At 42.4% G+C, this 27,455-nt stretch overlaps 1 long non-coding RNA gene across 1 annotated transcript; it reads right to left on the bottom strand.

Moving 5' to 3' along the window:
* Window positions 1–16,167: 16,167 nt before the first annotated feature.
* LOC309475045 lies at window positions 16,168–20,326 on the bottom strand. The gene is made up of 3 exons (XR_014197486.1): window positions 20,264–20,326; window positions 20,052–20,137; window positions 16,168–16,279 (listed from the first exon to the last, which is right to left on the bottom strand). It is a non-coding gene; the product is annotated as an uncharacterized lncRNA (long non-coding RNA).
* Window positions 20,327–27,455: the final 7,129 nt, after the last annotated feature.

Genomic DNA, 27,455 nt, shown 5'->3' on the forward strand with positions numbered 1-27,455 from the left:
ACAAACGACCATCAGTCCCTGCCAATCGGAACCCCTCATTATCTTCTTCCAGTCTATCTTTCAATTCAACATCCATCGAAAGTCCTGAGACAGAGTGCAAGGTCTAAATCCCTTCTGAGTACCGGGTGTTAAAGTATAAGGGGTGGTAGTGGCGCAGTGGATAAGACACATGCCTTTGGTGTGAGAGACCCGGGTTCGAATCCACTGTGAGACACCAATGTGTCCCTGAGCAAGACACTTAACCCCTAGTTGCTCCAGAGGCGTGTGACCTCTGACATATATAGCAATTGTAAGTCGCTTTGGATTAAAAGCGTCAGCTAAATGAATAAATGTAAATGTAAATGTAAAGGAAGTCTTCAGTAAACAACTGGCAAGCCAATTATCACCTCATCGGCCATGGGACTGTACAATTGTAAAGAAGTGTGAAGTACAATTGTACAATTGACCTGCTGCCTGGGGCTACACTTCCTAAAGGTCGAGTTTATCCCCTGTCCATCCTGGAGCAGAAGGCTATGGGGGAGTACATTGAGGAAGCACTTTATCAGCAATTCATCCAACCATCTACATCCCCTGCCGCTTCCAGCTTCTTCCCCGTGGCAAAAAAGGACGGAGGCTTGCGGCCGTGCTTTGACTATCGAACCCTCAACGCTCAAACGGTGAAGTACAGCTGTTCTCTTCCTCTGGTCCCAGCCACCTTGGAACAACTCTGTGGAGCTCGCATCTTCACCAAACTGGACCTGCAGAGCGCATACAATCTAATTCGCATAGGTGAGTGTGACGAATGGAATACCGCCTTCGTAACACCCTCCGGCCACTACGAATATCTTGTGATGCCGAATGGACTGTCCCAACTCACCCTCCGTATTTTAAGGTTATAGGAATGAGGTGTTCCGGGAGTTTCTCCATCAATTCGTCATCGTCTACATAGACAACATCCTCATCTACTCCTGGAACCAGGCCGAACATCGCCAAGACCTGACACAAGTCCTCCAGAAGCTGAGAGAACAACATCTCTATCTCAAGCTGGAAAAATGCGAGTTCCACAATAGCATCATCCAGTTCTTAGATTATATCATTGACTAGTAGGGCATTCAAATGGACCAGAGGAAGGTGGAAACCATCCAAGCCAGGCCATAACCTACCACAGTCAAGGAGATACAGCACTTCCTGGGGTTAGCTAACTTCTACCGACGCTTCATCAACAACTTCAGTCTCATCAGTTCTCCACTCACATCCCTCCTCAAAGGGTGCTTTCACACCTGCCTTGTTTAGTTTGGTTGAATCGCACTAGAGTTCGTTTTCCCCATTGGAACGGTTCGTTTGGGCAGGTGTGAATGCGCCAATCGCACTCGGGTGCGCACCAAAAGCGGACCAAACAAGCGTAAAGCTCCTCTTCGAGGAGGTCTCGATACGCTTTCAAACGAACTCTGGAGCGGTTCGTTTGTTTTGAGAACGTGATCCGACCTCGAACAGAACCAACTGCCAAAGAACTGCGCATTTTTGGACTAAACCAGTTGCCGTAGTCAGCTGCGCTGTGATTATGGGATGAGGAGAAATGTTTGTTGACAGTTTGCACTTTAAGCATGACAGCTCGCGGACAAACTTGGAGTTGTGAGGAGGTGCGGAGCCTGATAGAAATTTGGTCTGATGACCATATGTCCCAACTGTCAAAAACAAGTTTAAAGAGAGAAAGGGCACAACATTACCTAATGGATCGTTGGAATTTTTTTGGGATGATGAGCATGTCACTGTTTAGCAACATTAATGCACGCCTCCTCCTGAAGTGACTTGCGATGCGCCTTCGCTGCGTGCAGTGCATTAATGCATTATTTTCGAGCCGCATATCGCCTCATTCTCAAATATTATTGTTTGTCTAAAGTGGTGTAGACAAATTATATAATAAAATATGACCAGGGATACAATAAGCTCACGCAGTCGTCTCTCCATAGTAAACAGCGGCGTGTTGTCTCTGTCTGCCGGATTACTTCTGGGAGTTCTGTTGGAATTTTCCCCACACGTTAATTCTGACCAATCGAAGTGCAGTTATGGGAATGCGTTCAATACACATCTGGCCAACGAGTGATGTGGATGTTGTCACGTGACTGCATTTTGGTTCGTTTTATCAACTCATAAACTGATTCGGACCAGAGTGATCAGTGTGGTGTGAAAAGGAACCAAAACGCCTGAAAAATGCTACAATGTATCATTTTTTGCCCTTGGTCCGGACCTCATGAACCGAACTACAGATGTGAAAGCACCCAAAGATTGGCCCAAGTCTCTGTCTTGGAACCAGCCAGCCACACAAGCCTTCCAACGCCTGAAGGACGCGTTCAGTAAAGCTTCCATCCTGGTCCACCCTGACCCTGACCTCCCCTTCGTCGTGGAAGTGGACGCCTCCACTACCGGGGTAGGAGCTGTATTATCGCAGTGGCAGGGTGATCCACAATGCCTCCATCCATGTGCCTTCTACTCCAAGAAGCTGTCTCCGGCAGAGCGAAACTACGACATTGGTAATCATGAGCTGTTGGCCATCAAATTAGCCTTGGAGGAGTGGAGACATTGGCTGGAAGGAGCTAACCATCCGTTTGAAGTCATCACCAATCACCGTAACCTTGAATACCTCTGTGAAGCTATGCAACTCAACCCCAGACAAGCCCAATGGGATCTCTTCTTCACCCGGTTCAATTCTCTGATCCGGCTCCGCCAGGAGGTCCTGAGGGACAGATCTATGTCTATGCCTATATCTTTGTGGCCGTAGATCGGTTCTCCAAGGCCTGTAAACACATACCCTTGAAAGGTTTGCCCACGGCTCTGAAAGCCGCTGAACTGTTATTTCACCACGTGTTCCATCACATTGGACTTCCCGAGGATATAGTATCACTGGGCATCACAGGAACTTCACTCCACTGGTTTGAGTCCTATCTCACAGGTAGGTCCTTCAAGGTCGCATGGAGAGGTGAGGTATCCAGAGCACATCAGCTGACCACAGGTGTTCCCCAGGGTTCAGTTCTTGGTCCCCTCCTCTTCTCCATCTACACCACATCACTGGGACACATCATACAGGCACACGGTTTTTCCTACCACTGCTATGCTGATGACACGCAGCTCTTCCTCTCATTTCAACCAGATGATCCCACAGTAGCTGCACGGGTCTCAAGCTGTCTGGCGGACATCTCCACATGGATGAAGGAACATCACCTGCAGCTCAACCTGGCAAAGACTGAGCTTCTCGTCCTCCCTGCCAATCCGTCTCTACAGCACGACTTCACCATCCAGCTAGAGTCATCATTAATCACCCCATCAAGATCGGTCAGAAATCTTGGAGTAACGTTTGATGACCAGCTGACCTTCACTGATCACATTTCAAAGACAGCTCGATCATGCAGGTTTGCACTGCACAACATCAGGAAGATCAGGCCTTTCCTAACTGAGCATGCAACGCAACTTATCGTCCAGGCCCTGGTCATCTCTAGGCTCGACTACTGCAATGCTCTTCTGGCTGGACTTCCAGCATGTGCGACCAAACCCCTACAGATGATCCAGAATGCTGCAGCTCGTCTTGTCTTCAACGAGCCCAAGAGGGCCCACGTCACTCCTCTGTTCACCTCTCTGCACTGGCTACCTCTCGCTGCTCGCATCAAGTTCAAGGCACTGACGCTTGCTTACAGATCCATCACAGGCTCAGCTCCCTCCTACTTTCACTCACTCCTACGAGTCTACATCCCTACCAGACACCTACGATCGGTCAACGAGCGACGTCTCGTGGTTCCATCACAGAAAGCCACAAAATCACTTTCCAGAACATTCTCATTCACAGTTCCATGCTGGTGGAACGCTCTCCCCACCCTCATCCGGAATGCAGAATCCCTGACAACATTCAAAAGACAGCTGAAAACCCATCTCTTCCGTGAGCACTTAACCTAAAAAAAAAAAAAAAAAAATCCTTTCCCTTTGAAACATCACTTATCAGGCTTATGCTACTCTGAATAATACCTGAACTTCGTATTTTGAGCACTTCTTGCGCTGTTGTTGTTTTTGCCTCTTTATGATGACTCGCTGAATTTTTGTCCTAATTTGTAAGTCGCTTTGGATAAAGGCGTCTGCTAAATGACTAAATGTGAATGTAAATGTATTGGATTGAGGACCACAGTTCAGATCTCGAGTCTGGTGATCCTTCCTCAGATTGTTGGGAGTCTCTGTAAGCCTTTTGTCAGGGTACCACCCTTAAACTAAGAGCCAGACTAAAAGCCAGTGCCAGGAGCAGTTCACAGCCGAGGAGACCGACGTTCTCGTCAGGGACATTGGGGATGGAGAAACCCACCCAAATTAACTTCGGTTAAACAGGCGTATGATCATTTGGGTAAATGTGTAAGCTAGATGTATGCTTTTATAATAAATTGTCTATCTATCTATCTATCTATCTATCTATCTATCTATCTATCTATCTATCTATCTATCGTAATAATGTATGATTTGCAAAAATGAAAACTGCTGCTTCTGTGTAGATGAGAGAATCAAAGTGCGCGTTGTGCACACGCTACATTGATTATGGCCAAGCATGCGCCCTTAAAATAGCATATGAATAACATGCGCAACGCGCCACTGACTTTATTTTTTCCTGGTTAGTGGCGCAATTGTTTTCTAAACCTGCAAAATAGCATGAAGGAACGTTTGCGCCGGAACACGCCTCCTCTTTGCGCTGCACCGCCCCCGGGAGCGCAAGTGTATTTCCTAACTTACCGACGTGCTTCTGTGGAGGGAAAAGTCCGCTTTGCGCGGGTGCAAAATAGGAATGATACATGCGTCGGTGTACAAAGTCAATTGCGCTGGGTGCAAGATAGGGCCCATATAGTCTAAGCCAATTTCCACACATGGATAGATAGGAGAGTATGTCGCCAATAGTCAAGATAGTTGTCGCACGATTCCTAGATATAGGTCTGCGGTGACCTCGGAGGTCGGAGAAAGGCGTCTTCGGGTCTGTTGTTGCATGCCGAAGTGTCCCATAGCTCCTATACAAGACCTGCACAGAACATCCAACGCACACACAAAAGCACTAGGGAATCTGGATTCGCAGCTTCTCCAAGGTTGAAGAGAGCCTGAGCTAACTATCATCAGGACAAACTATACCAAAACATACTGATAATATATTCCCTCCTCAGGAAGAAGTACAGATACTATTCACTTTAGTTTCTAGAGAAATACAAGAGGTACAATTCTGTAAATCAGGTGAAGTCACGTATAGTTGGACCTAGAGGTCTTCACGGGTCCACTTGGATCCGAAAACCCGAGGTCCGACCCGAGACCCGAGCGGTTTCGGGTCCAAAACTCAGACGAATGTCTCGGACACGGGTCGGGTTCGGTATTAGTGGCCTCGGGTCTCGGGTAATTTAAAATAAATATGCTTTTTCCAAATGGACCCGAGAAGACCCAAACTATGTTGGGCATTATTTAAAACAACTCTATGACACCGTTCTCTCACTTTTTCTAAGTGAGAGAGCGAATCCGCGCTTCTACGTGCAATGGGCTATAAGCACGGTTGCCTCCGCATTTATTAACTCAGTTATTAATTTGCTTAGTTATATCATTTATAATTTGAATAAGAGAACAATCCCAATAAACTTGGGGTAATCAGAAAAAAAAAATATTCATTAGGCTACATCATAGATCGGAATTTTCTTCAGGAAACGGGCAGACTTGAATAAATAGCAGCAAACAATAAACGATAAAAATTGCAAAAAAAAATTAATAATTAATCCAAAGTTTGAACATTTATGAGTAGGCTAAAACAACTTATTTTGAACGTGCGTTGTGTGACTGTTTACAGTATGCAGACACGTTGCTCAAATAAAGAAAAGTTGCAAAAATAAAGACATGCCTACATGGTAAATTTGACCTGCTATGGCGGTTCTAATGCCTTGTTTTTAATCTGGTTTTATCTAAACAACTTTTTAACAACGGGATTGTAGGCTAAATAACACAATTTTAGTAAAAGTCAATGACTGGGAGACTTTGGATATTTTATTGAAAATCTGTTATAGGCTACATTTGAAAAACAGCCATCGGTAAATTTTACCCTGTGGTGGTTCTAATGTTAATCATCGTATGGTCCGGTAAATAACATATGCCAAATTTTATAGAATGTAATGGGTTACAGTGATGTGTGATTGACATTTCAGCACTTCAGCGCGTAGGCCTTTGCGCCAGTGGCGGAACTAGAGTTTTATAAATGGGGTGGCCAGGGGGTGGCCACTGCTACTTTCGGGGGTACACACACACACACACACACACACACACACACACACACACACACACACACACACACACACACACACACACACACACACACACACACACACACACACACACACACACACACACACACACACACACACACACACACACAGACACAGACACAGACACACACACACACACACAGTGGAAGGAATTGGGTCACTCTGTTTGTGTCTATAAGTGTTGAACATCCAAAATATTTGCAGAAAACAAAGCTGAAGCACCAAGGAGATAAGATACAGTAGCATGTGTCTGTTTTGAACTGCTATGTTTATTTACAAAAAAAACTCACATGGCATCACAGGCATCAAGCAGACATGTACTTGAAAAATGTAAACAATTTTAGTGCCCATCAATATACAATCTTATCCTAGGAAGATTTAATACAACATAATTCTGCGGTTCTGATGAGAACTGGCAAAATGTTTCACGAACTCATCCATGTTGAGGGAGCGTGCTCTCCTTGACTCAACACTGAGAATTCCGATGTGACTTAACCTGTCATCAGCCATTGTTGTCCTAAGGTGGGTTTTAATCAGTTTTAAAGCTGAGAAGCTTCTCTCACAAGAAGCAGTGCTGACTGGTGTAACAACAGAAATCTTACAAAGTCGAAATAGCTCATGAAAGACCTCTTTATAAGGTTCTAGAAACACAACAAAGTCAAGGAGAGTTGACGGTCTGTCACTTCCACTTTTCTCTCTCCTATCAAGAAGCCGCTTGGTTTGATGAACCTCATGTTTGAGGTCCTCTAAATCTGACTCGTATATCTGAGCAAAGGCAAACAGAGGCTCCTCGTTCAAGAATGTTGTACTCTTTGGGTTGAGAGACTGGACCCCTTGCATTATCTCACAATTCTTCTTTGAAAAACGCCTCTGCAGTTCAGCTGTGAGACTGTCAAGTACCTGATAAAATATAGCTCTTTGGAAGCTCTCGCCATCACTTTGGTCACTATTTTTATGTCCTACAGTGCTCATCATCAATGAGTCACAAAATCTTAAGCTTGTTTTAGGTTGTCTTTTACACACTGTTTGTACAGTTATTTTGCAGTGCTCTACAATCTCTTCAACCTCTTTCCATAGTTTTCCAAATACATCTTCACTTCTGTAGTTCTGTAATGTGTCTGTAAGGGCACCTACTAGATCCACAGCCCTTGCTAGGTCAAGAGAGCTTGATTGGAGTATGTCAGAAAGACATTTAGCATCACCTAGCACTTTACAGAAAGTAACCAAAAGCCCAATGAAATTTACGTCTATCTGAGAAAGAATTCCCCTTGCCTCCACTGATCTATCACCACTCTTTTCATCTGCTATTTCCTGTAGCACTTTCAGAACTGCTGGAAGCCTTTCCCTCAGATTACGGCATGCCATGTATCTGCATGCCCACCTTACATCTGTAAGTCTCTGTAATTCCCTGGGCTGCTGCTGTGGATACAGCTCTTTCTGAACTGCAAGCCACTTGAGATGAACGTACGAGCCTGATACAAAGTTATAAACCTTCTGCAGGAGAGCAAAAAAGTTAACTGCCTCAGGCACAGATTTAACAGAATCAACAAGAACCAAGTTTAAACAATGTGCATTACAGTGCACATAAAATGCGAATCTTGCACTGTTTTTAATTCGCGTAGACACACCAGAATGTTTTCCGCTCATGACGGCTGCACCGTCATAGCCTTGCCCCACAAGATTATTTCTGTAGTCCAGGCCATGTTTTTCAAGGCAATCAATTATCATTTTTGTAAGGCCTGCCGCATCTAAGCTTTCAGCTGACTGAAAGTGTAAAAAACTTTCGTGGATGGCCCCGTTGTAATAGTACCTCACAACTAAAGAGATCTGTTCTTTTTTCTTTAAATCTTTGGTTTCATCTACAATTACACTAAAAACTTCACTTTCTTTTACTTCACTGATTATTTCACTTTGTACCATCTCAGCTAACCCCTCAAGAACTTCGTTCTGGATTTGGTGGCTTGTGTACTTAGCATTGCCAAATGCATTAAGCCTTTTCTTAATGAGAGGGTCATGCTTTGCTATTTCGTCCAAGATTGTCAAAAAATTGCCTTTGTTGTCAGAGTCATAAGACTCACGATGACCTCTCTGTGCTATATTTTGAGTGGCAGTTAATAGTAGCACATCGGCAATTGTTTTAATGTAGGTACGGTTTTCCTCCACTTTCTTTTTCCTTTCCTCATTTATCAGATCTAACATTGATGAGTTGCTGTTAACAGCCCTTTTATGCTGATTCCAGGCATACATAGCATTTATATGATGCTCTGTCTTTGAATGGAGCTTAAACCCAGAATCTTTAAACAGTGCTTTTTTCCAGTTACAAAATCCTGACTGGGAAGTGAAGGCAGATTCAGGTGTATTGGGCAGAGAAAAATGCCTACAGGCAAAACAATAAGCTGAATCTTGATTCACAGAATATTCAAGCCATGAATTGTCCTTATACCAGGAGCTGTTGAAAGCCCTTTTCCTAGTACCACGCTGAGTTCTGGGAAATGTTTTCAAACATGGCTGTACTGGACCCTCTTCTCTGGATCTAGAGATGTCTAAAATACAAAATAAATAATAATATAATAATATAATGTTAAATAATGTGCCAAATCTCTATGGAAATGTATAATTAAGGGATCCACAAGATTAGATACTAACAGCTGCTAACTAAACTGTGTAGTTTAAAGTAAAGGTCTGGCTTACCACTGGGTCCTTTTGGAACAGCAAATCTGGTGCTAGATGCAGTTGGGAGGGGCTCCATGACATCTCCTGGCAGCCCTGGTTCACCGTCTTGCTCAGAACCAGAGGTATCTGTGTCCTCCCTTGATGCATCTATTTATAACACAAGAACCATTAGTGTATAATCACAATATATATGCCACAGCCATCAACAACAAGAACACACATGAACCAGCATTTTAAAGGTCCACATCTGTATGACCTTCTTCTGCAGAACACAAAAGAAGATATTTTAAAGCATGTTGGTAACCACAGTTTTGGTTCCCATTAACATCCATTGTAGAAAAAACAAACAAACAATGGAAGTCAACAGGAACCCAAAACTATTTGGTTACCAACATGCTTTAAAATATCTTGTTGTGTTCATTTTTGGGTGAACTATCCTTTTAATCTGACAAAATCCTCTCAACTTAAATTCCTGAATTCGGTATGTGATTAATTGCCTGTGTCTAGATGCTCTGACCTGTTGCTGGTCCTGAAGTCTGACCACACTGACTCTGACTAGCCTCAGGTAGGGAGCTGCTCTGGGTTCCAGTGGTGATGCAAGGGCTGGGGTCTGTTTGCACCTGATCTGCCTGTTTTTGCTTCTTTAAAAAGAACTCTGATATCCCTCCCTTTCTTTTCATGTTCAATTGACCCTGTTCAAAATATGACAAATTGAAAATATGATTCCAATCATATTCATATTCTAATCATCCAATTACCAACATTTTTATCTGAACGCTTTCGCCAGCATACATAAAAAAAAAAAAAAATAGCCACCATTAGCATTTTTGTTAATTTTCACAATATCTGAACATGTCAAAACAAATAACAGACCCTGTGCTTTTAAACAAAAAAAAAAATCTGTTTTATTCTAGCTTCGTGCATCCTTTTTTATCAACACTTGAATGTTGGTAATAAGTTTCATAAAAAGCAACATGAGCAAAAAGCTGAGAAAATCGCATTTTTATCAAAGACTACATCTAGATCAGATTCAGAATGATGATAAAAACACAGTAGCTAGATCTTAGCTTCACAGTCCTAATAGTGATTGCATTATGATATCGCTTGTTTCTGCTCTTCTTTGCCTGCGTTTATACTGTAACGTACACACGGCATGGTACTGTATGCGTGTATTAATGTATTCGGAGCAAACAACCCTGATGCTAAAACTTAAAAACTTACTTCAAATATGATGTTTCTTCGGTGAAGTTGAAGTATCTTGACGACTTGCAACCATCTCTCGTCCTCTGCTCGTCTGTTTGAAAAATGCGCGCGCGCTGCCGGCGAACGTATTTTTTTTTTTTTTAAATCAGCATCAGCAACTGCCAGTAGCAAATAAAATTTTGGGGTGGCACCCGGGGTGGCCAATCGCATGTCAGGGGTGTCCAGTGCCACCCCGGACCCCCCTCTGGCTCCGCCACTGCTTTGCGCGTTAAGTGCATTTTTAAGAAACGCAGGGCTGCAGGCTGTGCACAATGTAAATGCCATTTACGTTCGGGTCCAGTCGGGTTCTAAAGGAAATGGCGTCAGGTCGGGTCGGACTCGGGTCTAATTTTATCGGGTCTGTCTCGGGTCGGGTTTTTCTTTAAAAAAATTTTATTTATGCACGTCGGGTTCGGGTAAGAAGTGATTCGGGTCGATTCGGGTCGGGTACAGTTTTTAGGACCCGAGAAGACCTCTAGTTGGACCCCTGTAACCTTAACTCGTCAGCTAGAAACAGATATAAAGACAACATGTTGAGGGTCACATCAGAATGTACCTAAAAACAGCTGGTTAACACTCACAGCAAACATATGATTAAAAGTATATTTGAATCACTCATTGAATATAGAATTGATTTATGTAGAAATGCTTATCCTTGATTAGTAATCACTCATTACATATACATTGAAGCAGCAGTGGATTCCAATCCCTTCACCTTTTACTTGCAACGGCCGGTACTGTCCAGAAGTTATCCTGAAAGCATGACTTTCAATGGCTCAAACAATGTCAGCAGTGCCATGATGTCAGACTATTAGTTAGTTTTCTGTTAGTGTAAATGTGAATATGTTTGATTGTAAACAAGAAATTATTTATGGTTACAGATTCCCAGTAAGTATAGCATTCTTAGAAGATGGAGTTTGCATATAATGAACTATTCAGCTGATTCCAGTGCTTAAATGCTCCTGACTAACACCTAAACATTCTACTACTCCTACAATATCTGTTTATGAATCACAATTATATAAATCATAAATATTCCATTATAATATCCTTTAAAAAATTTATTGAAATGAGAATGAAATTGAGTTGTTATAGTTGGCTCTTCCAGCTGTCTTTGATATCACAGCTCAAAATAGTTGCTAGTAAAAGATCATGGGACCTTTTTCACAAAGAATTTTATCTTACAAATATAAGTCCTCATAAGAGTTCCTAGGTTTTTTTTTTTTTTTTTTTTTTTTTAAAGAGCAAAAAGCAAGTTTTACTAAGGAACTCTCAATATAAGAGTAAGGTGGGGTTGACCTCATTGCTATGGATAATGTCACTTTTCATAAGCGCTCTTTTAGATCGCACACAGTGATTGGTAGAGAAGTGTAGCAGTCAGACAACTATCCATATCTGCCAAAGACAATTAGATTGCAGTATGTTGTATTGATTCAATATTTGTTAGAATAATTTTAAGGAATTACCTAAAAAGAAGCAATATATTTGAGTGATCCCTTATTTGGACCAGGCCGAAAAATTTTATGCAAAGCAGCTGGAAAATCAGGGTTAAAAGATATAACAAAGAAAGTCAAGTTTTTTTAAGATATGTTTTGACATCTCTCCATGCCAAAAGAGTGTTTGAAATGATGAAATTTACTGAAATTCATTTGAGCTTTTTAATATTTGTTGGGAGGGTAGCATAAGCCATTGTTTCCATGTAAAGCCACACAGAATCAGTCTTTTAGTTGTCCCAACTCACACTGTGTGCTTCACTTGCACTGACCAGTAATAAAATTGAAAGTTTGGTAAGACAACACCTCCCTTAATTTTTGGTTTCATTAGACAGGGATTTTATAAGATGACGCATCTGAAGGTGCTTTAAAAAATGAGCGCCATAGATTTAAATATGTTAATTTTACCGCTATACCATGAGATACGTTCCACGGGTGCAGGAATTGATTTTTCAAGTTCAGAAATATACAGCTGCAACAATCTATGTTGATAAGGGAAGGAGGAAGCAGAAACGGGCCAACGTTCAACAACTTTAATTCCAAAATAAATAAACACAAAACGAAAGTACAGGCAGCAGCCCATAACGGACGACGCACACACATAAACCAAAACATAACATAAATGTCCAGGCCTGGTCCTCTCTCGTCCTTCACTGTCGTCGCTCCTCCTTTTAAGGCACTTTTCCACTGCATGGTGCGGCTCGGCTCGCTTTTCCACTATAGTTTAGCACCGCTTCAAAGTGAGTGGGATTATAGACTGCTCATTAAAGTTGCTGAAAAACGTTTTCATTCCTGGTCGCTACATCGGCTACCAAAAAGAGGAACGTCTGCACCTCGTCTACTGACCATTCACCATGATTCAGCCATATCTTTTTTCAAGTTTATTTATTTATTTTTTCAAGCAAGTCGTTTAATAAAAATTGTGTGAACAAATAATACTGCGGTGGCTGTTGCTGACTATATAGATCTAGCGGGTTTGGTGTCTCGTGTTGCAAGTCCAGTGATGCTGGTAGTAGTGACGATTCTCTCTGACCAATCAGTGATCTGTAGTGTTTTCACGTCTCATTTTAGTACCGGTACGGCTTGGAACCTCAACCAAAGTGGTACCATTTAAAGCAAAAAAAGCATGAAAAACACAGAAGAGTTGTTCAAAATCTTTCTTTTTAGTAAACTCTGTGTATACAAACAATATTCTCAATGCTGGAGTTCATGTGTAGAGCCCCTGGTGACCCTTCCAGCACAGTTTCATGTTGTGTCGAGCCTTCTTAGTGTTTTAAAAATAGCGATTTTTGATGATAACATAGTCGTGCCCCATTCACTCCTATTCAAGAGGCAATTTGACCAAAAAAAGGAAAATACGGTCAAACTTAAAAGTGCTGTTTCCATTCTGATAATGCTTTTAAACGAAAGTTCGCCTCGGGTAGATTAACAAAAAGACCATTTTGGCGACAGTTTTGGCGAGAGTTACCCTTTAAAGGCAGGACTGGAGGGAAATAAATACTCTCTTTACTGATAATCCTCTTGAATAAACACAGGCAAAGAGTACAAGAATCAATGCAGCGGCTGAAGACGATACAGAGCTACAATAGGCTTGGAATAGGCAACAATGTCATATCAATTTTCAAAACAAACAAGAGTTGAGACAAAAGTCTTTCAGATAAATCCAGACGTGCCACAAAAGAACAGGCGATTTCCAGCATGTTTGGGGACTCGTGTCCCGAAATCGCGAGATGTCGAGGAAAACATTCCACTGTGATGTTTACATATGATTTGATGGTAAAAACAAAGTGTTGCACATTTTATTGGTGCAAAGATGAGAATGGTATATGTGTAGGCCTAGTTTGTACAACATTTGCAACTGTTTTTATCACTTAATTAGAAGCACCACAAGTTTAAATGTGAGTCTTCTGTTAGTTACATAGCGACTACTCAACAGACATGTACACGTTTATTTTAAAATGCAACGTATTGAAAATATAATAGATGAAAGCTCTGTCAACACTTGCATTTTTTGCAAGACTATAAGTGTCCCTTCGAGTAATCAAAAGTTCTACACACACTTGCAGTCTTTACGCCTACTTGAACACTTGGGCCAAATAGAGGAAATACGTCATGCAAGCAGACGAGTGGTTAAGTGCAAAGACCGCAAGTGTGGGTATTTGGACAAGGCACAAGACGCAGCAAAGGTATAAACAAATGAAGAACTTATATTCAGACACAGGTGATCTCACTGAAATAATAATGAATGAACAGGGAGTCAGGAGGAGTTTGGTCTTGTGCTCCCTGTTTCCCTCTGCTGGACAGGTCGTGGTGTGACAGGCAAAAAATATTTTCTTTTTGTGTGTTTTCTGTTGAAACAGGGCAGTTAGTATAGGAGTGCTAACTTCAGCAAAGGAAAATAAGGGATTATCTTGATTCAATGGCAAGCCATTTTAACATTTAATCCTTCAAACCTACTAGTATCTATTTTCATGCTACTAGTACTTATTTTTTAGATACTAGTATCTATTCCATTAAGTACTAGTACTTATACATTAGCTACTATTACTTATTTTTTAGGCACTAGTGCCTAGTCATTAGATACTATTGCTTATTCTTTAAGTACTAATACCTTTTTAAAGATACTAGTACTTATTCATTAGATGCTAGTTACTAAACTATTGCTTATTTTTTAGTTACTAGTAACATTTTAGACCAAAGATATCCTTACCTTAGTAGATACTAGTACTATTTAAATAATCAGTATGCAAACAATATGTTGAATATTAATGAACCAACAACATATCAAAGAGAGATGATACAGGAAACGGACTAAATTGCACAAGGCCGTTTTTATGATAACAATATAATAATAGCCTACCTTTTTAATGGTATTAGAGTAAAAAAAAAATATATATATATATAAGGCATATATAATATAGTGCATATATACTCTTTTTTTTTTTTTTACATGACTCTCATTCTCAGACGCAGATTAATATTCAGAATTTTTGATTGTAAGGAACTATGAATGCTCTGGCATGGTATTCATGGCATCATGGATTCGATCAAATACCAACAGATAAAAAAAAATCAAAACCTGACAACCTCTGCTAGAATATATATATATATATACACCATCAACATGGACAGATAAAAGTCAAATAAAACTTTATATCCTTGTCCAAATATCATTGGGAAAGATAAAAGGCTACTTATACATATTAAACAACATAAAATAAACCATTTAATCACATAATAACATAATAGCAACTCACAAAGGCTCAGTTTTAACCAGGGTTGTGGGAACTATCTGAAAAGTGTGGGAGATGCATTTTTAATATTATCAACCTCCCTTCAAAATACGATACACTTTTAAATGTTTTATTTAAGAAGATATACAGTACAGTAGTGAAAGACGACTTCCCTTTTTGATCACTTCTTCCCTCAGGTAGATTGCTGGCAAACAATTATTTGTCCAAAACTAATGATTAATTCTTAATTTAATTTAGAGTTTGATGCCGAAATGTATCCCAGACTACTGTTTATACGGGACAAACTGCATTCTGCATGGGTTTTAATTGGTTTTAAACACAATAATAGTGTGGAGAGACAACTTTCTAAAGTTTAAGTATATATTTACATATATTTTAAATATATCCCATCGCTTATAAATTCGCTTCAGATTATTGCATTTTAAAAAGTATGATTAGGATAAAAAATTGCAACACTCAAAATGGCAGCTGGAGAAAAGGTAAAAAACTGCTAATCAAAATTAGTTTAGTTTTCCCTGTGCCCGTTTGCCTGAGTACTAGTACCTTGTGTGTTTCCTTGGTTTGAAATAGTTCTACGGCCTTTTATTTTTTCCGTTGAGTCTTCCCTTGTGTATTTAAGCCTTTAGTTTAGTCTGTTCCATGTTAGGTATCGTTTATGTAAATGTGTCATTGCCATATCTATCTCCTTGTGTTTTCTCTTTGTTTAATAAATAAGTATTTTTATTCATCTTTGTTTGTGTGTGTCTAACATGTTACAGTCAGATTTTATTCAGATATTTCACATATGTTATAGAAACGTATAGTAGGAGACTTCTACAATTTATATTTGCGCATTTTTCACAAACACATTTGATTGTGCTTGGTAGGCGCACACTTTGAGTCACTTTAATCACTGAAGGGAGCAGAAGTTACATAACATCTCATATTACACAACACAGCTCAAGTTATTGAGTTCACAATGAAAAACAAAGTGCAAGAATAAACTAATTAAAATGAACTAAAATAGCAAAATACTTATAACATTTTAACTGACTACAAGAATTCCTTATAACCACAGTTAATGGGTTTGCAGTTAGTCACACACTGAAATATATCTATAAAAAGAAAGAAATAACATTCAAGTGTGCAAGAAATTTATTTGAGCTGACTTGACAAAACTAGTTTAATCAGCAAAGTAGCAACTTCATTCAGAGATTGTATGTAGAGGATTGCATGTGGACGGACAGAAGTTTTCCATGTCAGATCCTTAAACCAACTGTTTTCTTGATTGCTTCACAGTAATCCTGATGGTCCCGCTAATGTTTGGTTGGAAGTAATTGGCAAACTGAAATGAAAATTGACAACTTTATATGCATTACAGTTAAATGTAAAATTGGTTAATTTACTCCCAAAATAAAAGAAAAGCCTCTATATCTTATTATTTATGTTAGCCAAATATTTTCAGCCTTTTTAAGATACTGGAAATTATTACAACATTTAGGTACAGTCAGTCTGAGCGTATAAAAAATACTGTTTGTGATAATATCATGCTTAGCAAGATTCTCTTTAAACGGTTGCTCTGCCATGACAGCATTGATTTGATTATCAGTTGCACCTGTTCTCTATTTCTTTGATTGGTTTGCTTGGTGTTTTTAACCTCTTAAACTTTGAGTTCCCTTTCAAGGGAACTTGCACTGCGTCGTAAAAACTCCCTGAGCGCGCGCCTCTGAAGTATGAATTAAACTATTCCAATCCTGATTGGTGTTACGTCATGACGTAACATGTGATGGCAAACCCGGAAGTATAAAATGACGCCAGCACACACACGTGTTAGCTTTCGCTCTTCAGCAAGCGCTCTCTGTTGTTGTCTGTTCTATTTGGCGTTTGTCACGTATCAAGCATATTATCAGAATGGCGAGTGAACAATTCAGACGATGTGTGCACCCCTGCCCCAGATGTGTAACAGGTGGGAACACACATCAACTATGTGTGGATTGTCTGGGAGTGCAGCACGCTCGGGCAGCTCTCGAGGGGGCTGCTTGTGGTGACTGTGAGGCACTTCCTATTAGAGTGCTGGCTATCTTTGATGAGGATGGCCAGGCTCGCGTTCCCCGCAGTTCTGGTCCCGCGTCCTCTGAGGCAGCGCGGTGACTCAGACCGTGAGGTTCGCAAAGGGACCTGGCAGACGAGAATGAGTCGCGCTGCGGCTTCTTCTGCCCGTGACGAGGGCCCGACACTTGAGCTGTCTGCTTCTGAGGAAGTGGATGTGCTCAGCATTGAGGCGGATGAACGTGAACTAGACTCGCCGATTCACGTTCCCGCTTATGAAAAGCTTGTTGAGGTTGTGACGCGTGACATCAGCTGGCCACTTGATAAGCAGGAAGCACAGAGTAAAAGTAAGCTGGATGAGCGCTTCCTGCAGCACCGCTCACAACCTCAGCGCCGGGTCTTACCATTTTTCCCAGACTTGCACAAAGAAATATCTAAATCTTGGGAAAAACCCCTCTCATCTCGCGTCTCCTATCCATCTGTCGTGGATTATAGCCACGTGGTGGGCGTGAGAGAGTTGGGGTATGGGAAGATGCCGCAGATGGAAGAGGCTCTCGCCAGCTACCTCTCTCCTGAAGCGGCATCATCCCTGAAAGCCCCGGCGCTGCCCAGCAAACCATACAGACACACCTCTGCATTGGTGGGCTGTGCTTATATGGCAGTAGGTCGGGCTGGTTCATGTCTGCACTCTATGGCCATCTTACAGGCATACCAGGCCGACCTCCTAAAAGATTTGGATGAGGCGAGGGACCAACACCCAAAGATATTGCTGAGCTACGCAAAGCCACAGATTTGTCTCTCCGGGCTACTAAGGAGACAGCCCATGCTATCGGCTGCTCCATGGCAGCTCTGGTAGCCACGGAGAGGCATCTGTGGCTGAATTAGTCAGGAATTAAAGAAAAAGATAAGTATTTTCTCCTGGATGCGCCGCTCCCGCCTTCTGGCCTGTTCGGTGACAGGTTTCAGGAGGCGAGGAAACAATCTGCGGCGTTCCAGCAATATCTCCCTCGCCGCTCAAGATCCAACTCTAGAAAGGCTGTTCAAAGCAATCAGCCTCAGCCGTCAACGAGCTCCTCATACCGTCTAGAGCCGAAGGAGAGTGTTGCCTCTAGAGCCCCTCCCTCGGGAGCCTGGCAACAGAGGAAACACTCTCACTCGAAGTCATCTAACCAGAAGGGCGACCTGAGGGACGTCCTTCAGGCAAAGAGGGCTTCGGGAAGAGGTCCTAACCGGAGTGGTAGGATCTCTTAGGGCTGTCCCCCGAGGCAGAGCAACCGGGGTTGTTCTCAGAGCGGAGCCCTCAGGAAAACGATGTCGGTTTCCCACCGTCCAGGACGCTTCGGGCCACATCAGTTTCCAGCGAACACACACAGTGTTGTTCGGGGGTACAGTACCTAGATTCTGGCCTCTCAGCCAGAGTGGTCGAGACCATACTTAGCTCCAGAGCTCCTTCCACAAGGAGATTGTATGGCCTAAAGTGGAATGTGTTTTCCACTTGGTGTAGAGAACATGAGTTAGACCCAGTTAACTGCCCAGTGGCTTCAGTTCTGGAGTTCCTTCAAGATCGCTTCTCTGCTGGTCTCACCCCTTCCACACTTAAGGTGTACGTGGCTGCCATCGCGGCTGTCCAGGCACCAGCTGGTCATACATTTTCTCAGTGGTACATGGAGGATGAGACCGATGACCAGGACCAGAGTTCCTAACTGGTATGTGGCGGTGGTTCTTGAAAAGCTATCCCTGGCCCCCTTCAAACCACTTCAGTCTGCATCACTTAAGGACCTGACGCTTAAGATGGCTTTTCTCCTAGCCATTACCTCGCTTAAGAGGGTGGGAGGTCTCCAAGCCCTGGCAGTATCGCCAGCTTGCTTGGAGTTTGCCCCGGGAGGAGTTAAGGCCATCCTGCATCCGAGACCTGGCTATGTGCCCAAGGTGCCTTCCAATATGGCACGGTCTATGGTCCTGCAGGCATTTCATCCTCCACCACATGTGTCGGCAGAAGAAGAGAGGCTCCATGTGCTCTGTCCTGTCAGAGCACTGAGTATTTACATTGAGAGGTCCTCTTCTTGGAGGAGGTCGGACCAACTGTTAGTGTGTTTTGGGTCACCTAAAAAGGGGCTCCCTGCATCCAAACAAACAATCAGTTATTGGATTGTACAGGCTATTGCCTTAGCCTACCAGGTGCGCAGTCTGCCTTCACCTTTGGCCTTGAGGGCTCATTCCACTAGAGGCATGGCATCCTATAGGGCCCTCTACTCGGGAGTGCCCCTCCAGGAGATCTGTGAGGCGGCGTCTGTAACCCTTGTTCCCTGAGAGAGGAACGAGACACTGCGTCGCCTTGCCACGCCCCTTCATGCCTGGGAGTGGCTTGCTTCATTAAGAGGCTAATTGCTGGCGTCATTTTATACTTCCGGGTATGCCGTCACATGTTACATCATGACGCAACACCAATCAGGATTGGAATAGTTTCATTCATACTTCAGAGGCGCGCACTCAGGGAGCGTCCCCAAAGAGTCGTTTTTACGATGCAGTGTCTTGTTCCCCTCTCAGGGAACAAGGGTTACAGACGTAACCCGAGACGTTTTGTTTAGTTCATAGTTCATTATTCCCACATTATACCGCTTGTTCTGTTCCTGTTTAGAGTGTTTGTTCTCTGGGTGTTTTGTTTTTATGTTAATTAAATGCTACTGCCAGCAATTTGATCCAGCTCATTTATTTCTACGTTTTCAACCTTGTGTGATGAGAAGATGACCGTATTAATCAGAAACAAGTTTTTAACCAGTTTAGGCAGTTTTTGGTAGCCATGATTATTACTCAGACTGAATAATTAGTCCAGCTATGATTGGTCTATACTCTAAAAAGTATAGAGCTTTACTCTAAAAAAATAGTTTGCTTTACTTTAGGGAAAATACTCTAAAAAGTATAGAGCCGGGGACAGCAGTCATTTAGTGAACGCGGCAAGAGCGCGCAAGTGGTTTTTTTGAAATACAACAGTTCAGCTGTAATTCAGCATTGTATTTGACTCAAGGTAAGTGTATACAAAAAGTGTTAATGACAAAATATTAGCTTACCTTTTCAATATATGTAATGATCTCATCATTGCTCAGCTCACCAAAGGATCTCATTTTGAAAGTTGCATAAGCAAATGCTGTCGCATCTAAAACATTTACATTTAAATTAGATTCATTTCAGCGTAGGTGGATAAAACTTTAATCAAATAAAACAATCTGGATGGTGATTAATGAGTAAAAAATGCATGAAAGATCAGGTAAATTTAGCTTACTTTGGGGAAGAACATGGTTCTGCTGTGCTGCTGTTCTTGATTGAGTTGTAGATGTTGATGTAGTAGATGTTGCTGCAGTTGATTGAGCTGTAGATGTTGGTGCAGTTGATTGAGCTGTAGATGTTGGTGCAGTTGATTGAGTTGTAGATGTTGGTGCAGTTGATTGAGCTGTAGATGTTGGTGCAGTTGATTGAGCTGTAGATGTTGATGAAGTTGATTGAGCTGTAGATGTTGGTGCAGTTGATTGAGCTGTAGATGTTGGTGCAGTTGATTGAGCTGTAGATGTTGGTGCAGTTGATTGAGCTGCAGTTGATTGAGCTGTATATGTTGATGTAGATGTTGGTGTAGTTGATTGAGCTGTTGATGTAGATGTTGATGCACTTGATTGAGCTGCGGGTGTTGATGCAGTTGATTGAGCTGTGGGTGTTGATGCAGTTGATTGAGCTGTAGATGTTGATTGAGTTGTAGATGTTGGTGCAGTTGATTGAGCTGTAGATGTTGATGTAGATGTTGGTGTAGTTGATTGAGCTGTAGATGTTGATGTAGATGTTGGTGCAGTTGATTGAGCTGTAGATGTTGATGTAGATGTTGGTGCGGTTGATTGAGCTGTAGATGTTGATGCACTTGATTGAGCTGTGGGTGTTGATGCAGTTGATTGAGCTGTAGATGTTGGTGCAGTTGACTGAGCTGTAGATGTTGATGCAGTTGATTGAGCTGTGGGTGTTGATGCAGTTGATTGAGCTGTGGGTGTTGATGTAGATGTTGGTGTAGTTGATTGAGCTGATGATGTAGATGTTGATGCACTTGATTGAGCTGCGGGTGTTGATGCAGTTGATTGAGCTGTGGGTGTTGATGCAGTTGATTGAGCTGTAGATGTTGATTGAGTTGTAGATGTTGGTGCAGTTGATTGAGCTGTAGATGTTGATGTAGATGTTGGTGTAGTTGATTGAGCTGTAGATGTTGATGTAGATGTTGGTGCAGTTGATTGAGCTGTAGATGTTGATGCACTTGATTGAGCTGTGGGTGTTGATGCAGTTGATTGAGCTGTAGATGTTGGTGCAGTTGACTGAGCTGTAGATGTTGATGCAGTTGATTGAGCTGTGGGTGTTGATGCAGTTGATTGAGCTGTGGGTGTTGATGCAGTTGATTGAGCTGTAGATGTTGATGCAGTTGATTGAGTTGTAGGTGTTGATGCAGTTGATTGAGCTGTGGGTGCTGATTGAGCTGTAGATATTGGTGCAGTTGATTGAGCTGTGGGTGTTGATGCAGCTGATTGAGCTGTAGATGTTGATGCAGTTGATTGAGCTGTAGATGTTGGTGCAGTTGATTGAGATGTAGGTGTTGATGCAGTTGATTGAGCTGTGGGTGTTGATGCAGTTGATTGAGCTGTGGGTGTTGATGCAGTTGATTGAGCTGTGAGTGTTGATGCAGTTGTTTGAGCTGTAGATGTAGATGTTGGTGCAGTTGATTGAGCTGTGGGTGTTGAAGCAGTTGATTGAGCTGTGGGTGCTGATGCAGTTGATTGAGCTGTAGATGTTGATGCAGTTGATTGAGCTGTAGATGTTGATGCAGTTGATTGAGTTGTAGGTGTTGATGCAGTTGATTGAGCTGTGGGTGTTGATGCAGTTGATTGAGCTGTAGATGTAGATGTTGATGCAGTTGATTGAGTTGTAGGTGTTGATGCAGTTGATTGAGCTGTGGGTGCTGATTGAGCTGTAGATGTTGGTGCAGTTGATTGAGTTGTAGGTGTTGATGCAGTTGATTGAGTTGTAGGTGTTGATGCAGTTGATTGAGCTGTGGGTGTTGATGCAGTTGATTGAGCTATAGATGTTGATGCAGTTGATTGAGCTGTAGATGTAGATGTTGATGCAGTTGATTGAGTTGTAGGTGTTGATGCAGTTGATTGAGCTGCGGGTGTTGATGCAATTGATTGAGCTGTGGGTGTTGGTGCAGTTGATTGAGCTGTGAGTGTTGATGCAGTTGATTGAGCTGTAGATGTTGGTGCAGTTGATTGAGCTGTGGGTGTTGATGCAGTTGTCTGAGCTGTAGATGTAGATGTTTGTGCAGTTGATTGAGCTGTGGGTGTTGATGCAGTTGATTGAGCTGTGGGTGTTGATGCAGTTGATTGAGCTGTAGCTGTGGATGTTGGTGCATTTGATTGAGCTGTGGGTGTTGATGCAGTTGTCTGAGCTGTAGCTGTAGATGTTGGTGCAGTTGATTGAGCTGTGAGTGTTGATGCAGTTGTTTGAGCTGTAGATGTTGATGCAGTTGATTGAGCTGTGGGTGTTAATGCAGTTGATTGAGCTGTAGGTGTTGAAGCAGTTGATTGAGCTGTAGGTGTTGATGCAGTTGATTGAGCTGTGAGTGTTGATGCAGTTGATTGAGCTGTAGGTGTTGATGCAGTTGATTGAGCTGTAGGTGTTGATGCAGTTGATTGAGCTGTGGGTGTTGATGCAGTCGACTGAGCTGTGGGTGTTGATGCAGTTGATGGAGCTGTAGATGTTGGTGCAGTTGACTGAGCTGTAGATGTTGATGCAGTTGATTGAGTTGTAGATGTTGGTGCAGTTGACTGAGCTGTAGATGTTGGTGCAGTTGACTGAGCTGTAGATGTTGATGCAGTTGATTGAGTTGTAGATGTTGATGCAGGTGATGGAGCTGTAGATGTTGGTGCAGTTGACAGCACTGTAGATGTTGGTGCAGTTGACTGAGCTGTAGTCATTGTTGATCCAGCTGTTGTCATTGTTTCAGATGTAGATGCTGATATTTCTAGCTCAGTTGTAGATGGTTTCAAATGATGTTGGTGGTGGAACCACTGTTGTAGTTTCTGTTTCAGTTGTAAATGTAGTTTCAGTAGTTGTTGATAGTTTGGTTGAAGTTGGTGGTATTGTTGTTGGTAATGTTGGTTGAGTTGTAGTGATTGTCATTGAATCAGATGTAGTTGGTTGTGTAGTTGATGTTTCTGGTTGAATTGCTGTTGTTGATTCAACTGCAGTCGTTGACTCGGCCGTTGTTGATTCAGATGTGGATGTTGGTGCAGTTGTTATTTCAGTTGCAGAAGTTTGTGCAGTTGAAGTAGATGTTGGGACAGTTGTTGTTTCAGTTGTAGATGCTAGTACAGATGATGTAGATGTTGCTAAAGTTGTTGTTGTTGTTGTTGGCACAATTGTTGATTGAGCCTGTGTGGATGTTGGTGCAGTTGATGTTAAAGTAAGTGCCGTAGATGTTGGTGCAGTTGTTGTTGTTTGAGTTGTAGATGTTGGTGCAGTTGATTGAGCTGTAGATGTTGGTGCAGTTGATTGAGCTGTAGATGTTGGTGCAGTTGATTGAGCTGTAGATGTTGGTGCAGTTGATTGAGCTGTAGATGTTGGTGCAGTTGATTGAGCTGTAGATGTTGATGAAGTTGATTGAGCTGTAGATGTTGGTGCAGTTGATTGAGCTGTAGATGTTGGTGCAGTTGATTGAGCTGTAGATGTTGGTGCAGTTGATTGAGCTGTAGATGTTGGTGCAGTTGATTGAGCTGTAGATGTTGGTGCAGTTGATTGAGCTGTATATGTTGATGTAGATGTTGGTGTAGTTGATTGAGCTGTTGATGTAGATGTTGATGCACTTGATTGAGCTGCGGGTGTTGATGCAGTTGATTGAGCTGTGGGTGTTGATGCAGTTGATTGAGCTGTAGATGTTGATTGAGCTGTAGATGTTGATGTAGATGTTGGTGCAGTTGATTGAGCTGTAGATGTTGATGCACTTGATTGAGCTGTGGGTGTTGATGCAGTTGATTGAGCTGTAGATGTTGGTGCAGTTGACTGAGCTGTAGATGTTGATGCAGTTGATTGAGCTGTGGGTGTTGATGCAGTTGATTGAGCTGTAGATGTTGATGTTGATGCAGTTGATTGAGTTGTAGGTGTTGATGCAGTTGATTGAGCTGTGGGTGCTGATTGAGCTGTAGATGTTGGTGCAGTTGATTGAGCTGTGGGTGTTGATGCAGCTGATTGAGCTGTAGATGTTGATGCAGTTGATTGAGCTGTAGATGTTGATGCAGTTGATTGAGTTGTAGGTGTTGATGCAGTTGATTGAGCTGTGGGTGTTGATGCAGTTGATTGAGCTGTGAGTGTTGATGCAGTTGATTGAGCTGTAGATGTAGATGTTGGTGCAGTTGATTGAGCTGTGGATGTTGATGCAGTTGATTGAGCTGTGGATGCTGATGCAGTTGATTGAGCTGTAGATGTTGATGCAGTTGATTGAGTTGTAGGTGTTGATGCAGTTGATTGAGCTCTAGATGTTGGTGAAGTTGATTGAGCTGTGGGTGTTGATGCAGCTGATTGAGCTGTAGATGTTGATGCACTTGATTGAGCTGTGGGTGTTGATGCAGTTGATTGAGCTGTAGATGTTGGTGAAGTTGACTGAGCTGTAGATGTTGATGCAGTTGATTGATCTGTGGGTGTTGATGCAGTTGATTGAGCTGTGGGTGTTGATGCAGTTGATTGAGCTGTAGATGTAGATGTTGATGCAGTTGATTGAGTTGTAGGTGTTGATGCAGTTGATTGAGCTGTGGGTGCTGATTGAGTTGTAGGTGTTGATGCAGTTGATTGAGCTGTGGGTGTTGATGCAGTTGATTGAGCTGTGGGTGTTGATGCAGTTGATTGAGCTGTAGATGTAGATGTTGATGCAGTTGATTGAGTTGTAGGTGTTGATGCAGTTGATTGAGTTGTAGGTGTTGATGCAGTTGATTGAGCTGTGGGTGCTGATTGAGTTGTAGGTGTTGATGCAGTTGATTGAGCTGTGGGTGTTGATGCAGTTGATTGAGCTGTGGGTGTTGGTGCAGTTGATTGAGCTGTAGATGTAGATGTTGATGCAGTTGATTGAGTTGTAGGTGTTGATGCAGTTGATTGAGTTGTAGGTGTTGATGCAGTTGATTGAGTTGTAGGTGTTGATGCAGTTGATTGAGCTGTGGGTGCTGATTGAGCTGTGGGTGTTGATGCAGTTGATTGAGCTGTAGATGTAGATGTTGATGCAGTTGATTGAGTTGTAGGTGTTGATGCAGTTGATTGAGCTGTGGGTGCTGATTGAGTTGTAGGTGTTGATGCAGTTGATTGAGCTGTGGGTGTTGATGCAGTTGATTGAGCTGTAGATGTAGATGTTGATGCAGTTGATTGAGTTGTAGGTGTTGATGCAGTTGATTGAGCTGTGGGTGCTGATTGAGTTGTAGGTGTTGATGCAGTTGATTGAGCTGTGGGTGTTGATGCAGTTGATTGAGCTGTGGGTGTTGATGCAGTTGATTGAGCTGTAGATGTAGATGTAGATGTTGATGCAGTTGATTGAGTTGTAGGTGTTGATGCAGTTGATTGAGCTGCGGGTGTTGATGCAATTGATTGAGCTGTGGGTGTTGGTGCAGTTGATTGAGCTGTGAGTGTTGATGCAGTTGTTTGAGCTGTAGATGTAGATGTTGGTGCAGTTGATTGAGCTGTGAGTGTTGATGCAGTTGATTGAGCTGTAGATGTTTGTGCAGTTGATTGAGCTGTGGGTGTTGATGCAGTTGATTGAGCTGTGGGTGTTGATGCAGTTGATTGAGCTGTAGCTGTGGATGTTGGTGCATTTGATTGAGCTGTGGGTGTTGATGCAGTTGTCTGAGCTGTAGCTGTAGATGTTGGTGCAGTTGATTGAGCTGTGAGTGTTGATGCTGTTGTTTGAGCTGTAGATGTTGATGCAGTTGATTGAGCTGTGGGTGTTGATGCAGTTGATTGAGCTGTAGGTGTTGAAGCAGTTGATTGAGCTGTAGGTGTTGATGCAGTTGATTGAGCTGTAGGTGTTGAAGCAGTTGATTGAGCTGTGAGTGTTGATGCAGTTGTTTGAGCTGTAGATGTTGATGCAGTTGATTGAGCTGTGGGTGTTGATGCAGTTGATTGAGCTGTAGGTGTTGAAGCAGTTGTCTGAGCTGTAGCTGTAGATGTTGGTGCAGTTGATTGAGCTGTGAGTGTTGATGCAGTTGTTTGAGCTGTAGATGTTGATGCAGTTGATTGAGCTGTGGGTGTTGATGCAGTTGATTGAGCTGTAGGTGTTGAAGCAGTTGATTGAGCTGTGGGTGTTGATGCAGTTGTTTGAGCTGTAGGTGTTGAAGCAGTTGATTGAGCTGTGGGTGTTGATGCAGTCGACTGAGCTGTGGGTGTTGATGCAGTTGATGGAGCTGTAGATGTTGGTGCAGTTGACTGAGCTGTAGATGTTGATGCAGTTGATTGAGTTGTAGATGTTGGTGCAGTTGACTGAGCTGTAGATGTTGGTGCAGTTGATTGAGCTGTAGATGTTGATGCAGTTGATTGAGCTGTAGGTCTTGATGCAGGTGATGGAGCTGTAGATGTTGGTGCAGTTGACTGCACTGTAGATGTTGGTGCAGTTGACTGAGCTGTAGTCATTGTTGATCCAGCTGTTGTCATTGTTTCAGATGTAGATGCTGATATTTCTAGCTCAGTTGTAGATGGGGTTTCAAATGATGTTGGTGGTGGAACCACTGTTGTAGTTTCTGTTTCAGTTGTAAATGTAGTTTCAGTAGTTGTTGATAGTTTGGTTGAAGTTGGTGGTATTGTTGTTGGTAATGTTGGTTGAGTTGTAGTGATTGTCATTGAATCAGATGTAGTTGGTTGTGTAGTTGATGTTTCTGGTTGAATTGCTGTTGTTGATTCAACTGCAGTCGTTGACTCGGCCGTTGTTGATTCAGATGTGGATGTTGGTGCAGTTGTTATTTCAGTTGCAGAAGTTTGTGCAGTTGAAGTAGATGTTGGGACAGTTGTTGTTTCAGTTGTAGATGCTAGTACAGATGATGTAGATGTTGCTAAAGTTGTTGTTGTTGTTGTTGTTGTTTGAGTTGTAGATGTTGGCACAATTGTTGATTGAGCCTGTGTGGATGTTGGTGCAGTTGATGTTAAAGTAAGTGCCGTAGATGTTGGTGCAGTTGTTGCTGTTTGAGTTGTAGATGTTGGTACAGATGTCGATTGAGATGTGGACGTTGATGCAGTTGATTGAGCTGTAGATGTTGATTGAGCTGTCGATGTTGGTGCAGTTGTTGTTGTTGTTTGAGTTGTAGATGTTGGTACAGATGTCGATTGAGCTGTGGGTGTTGATGCAGTTGATTGAGCTGTGGGTGTTGATGCAGTTGATTGAGCTGTGGGTGTTGATGCAGTTGATTGAGCTGTAGATGTTG

This window comes from Leuciscus leuciscus (genome assembly GCF_965113295.1).
Source record: "Leuciscus leuciscus genome assembly, chromosome: 15".
NCBI lineage: Eukaryota > Metazoa > Chordata > Actinopteri > Cypriniformes > Leuciscidae > Leuciscus > Leuciscus leuciscus.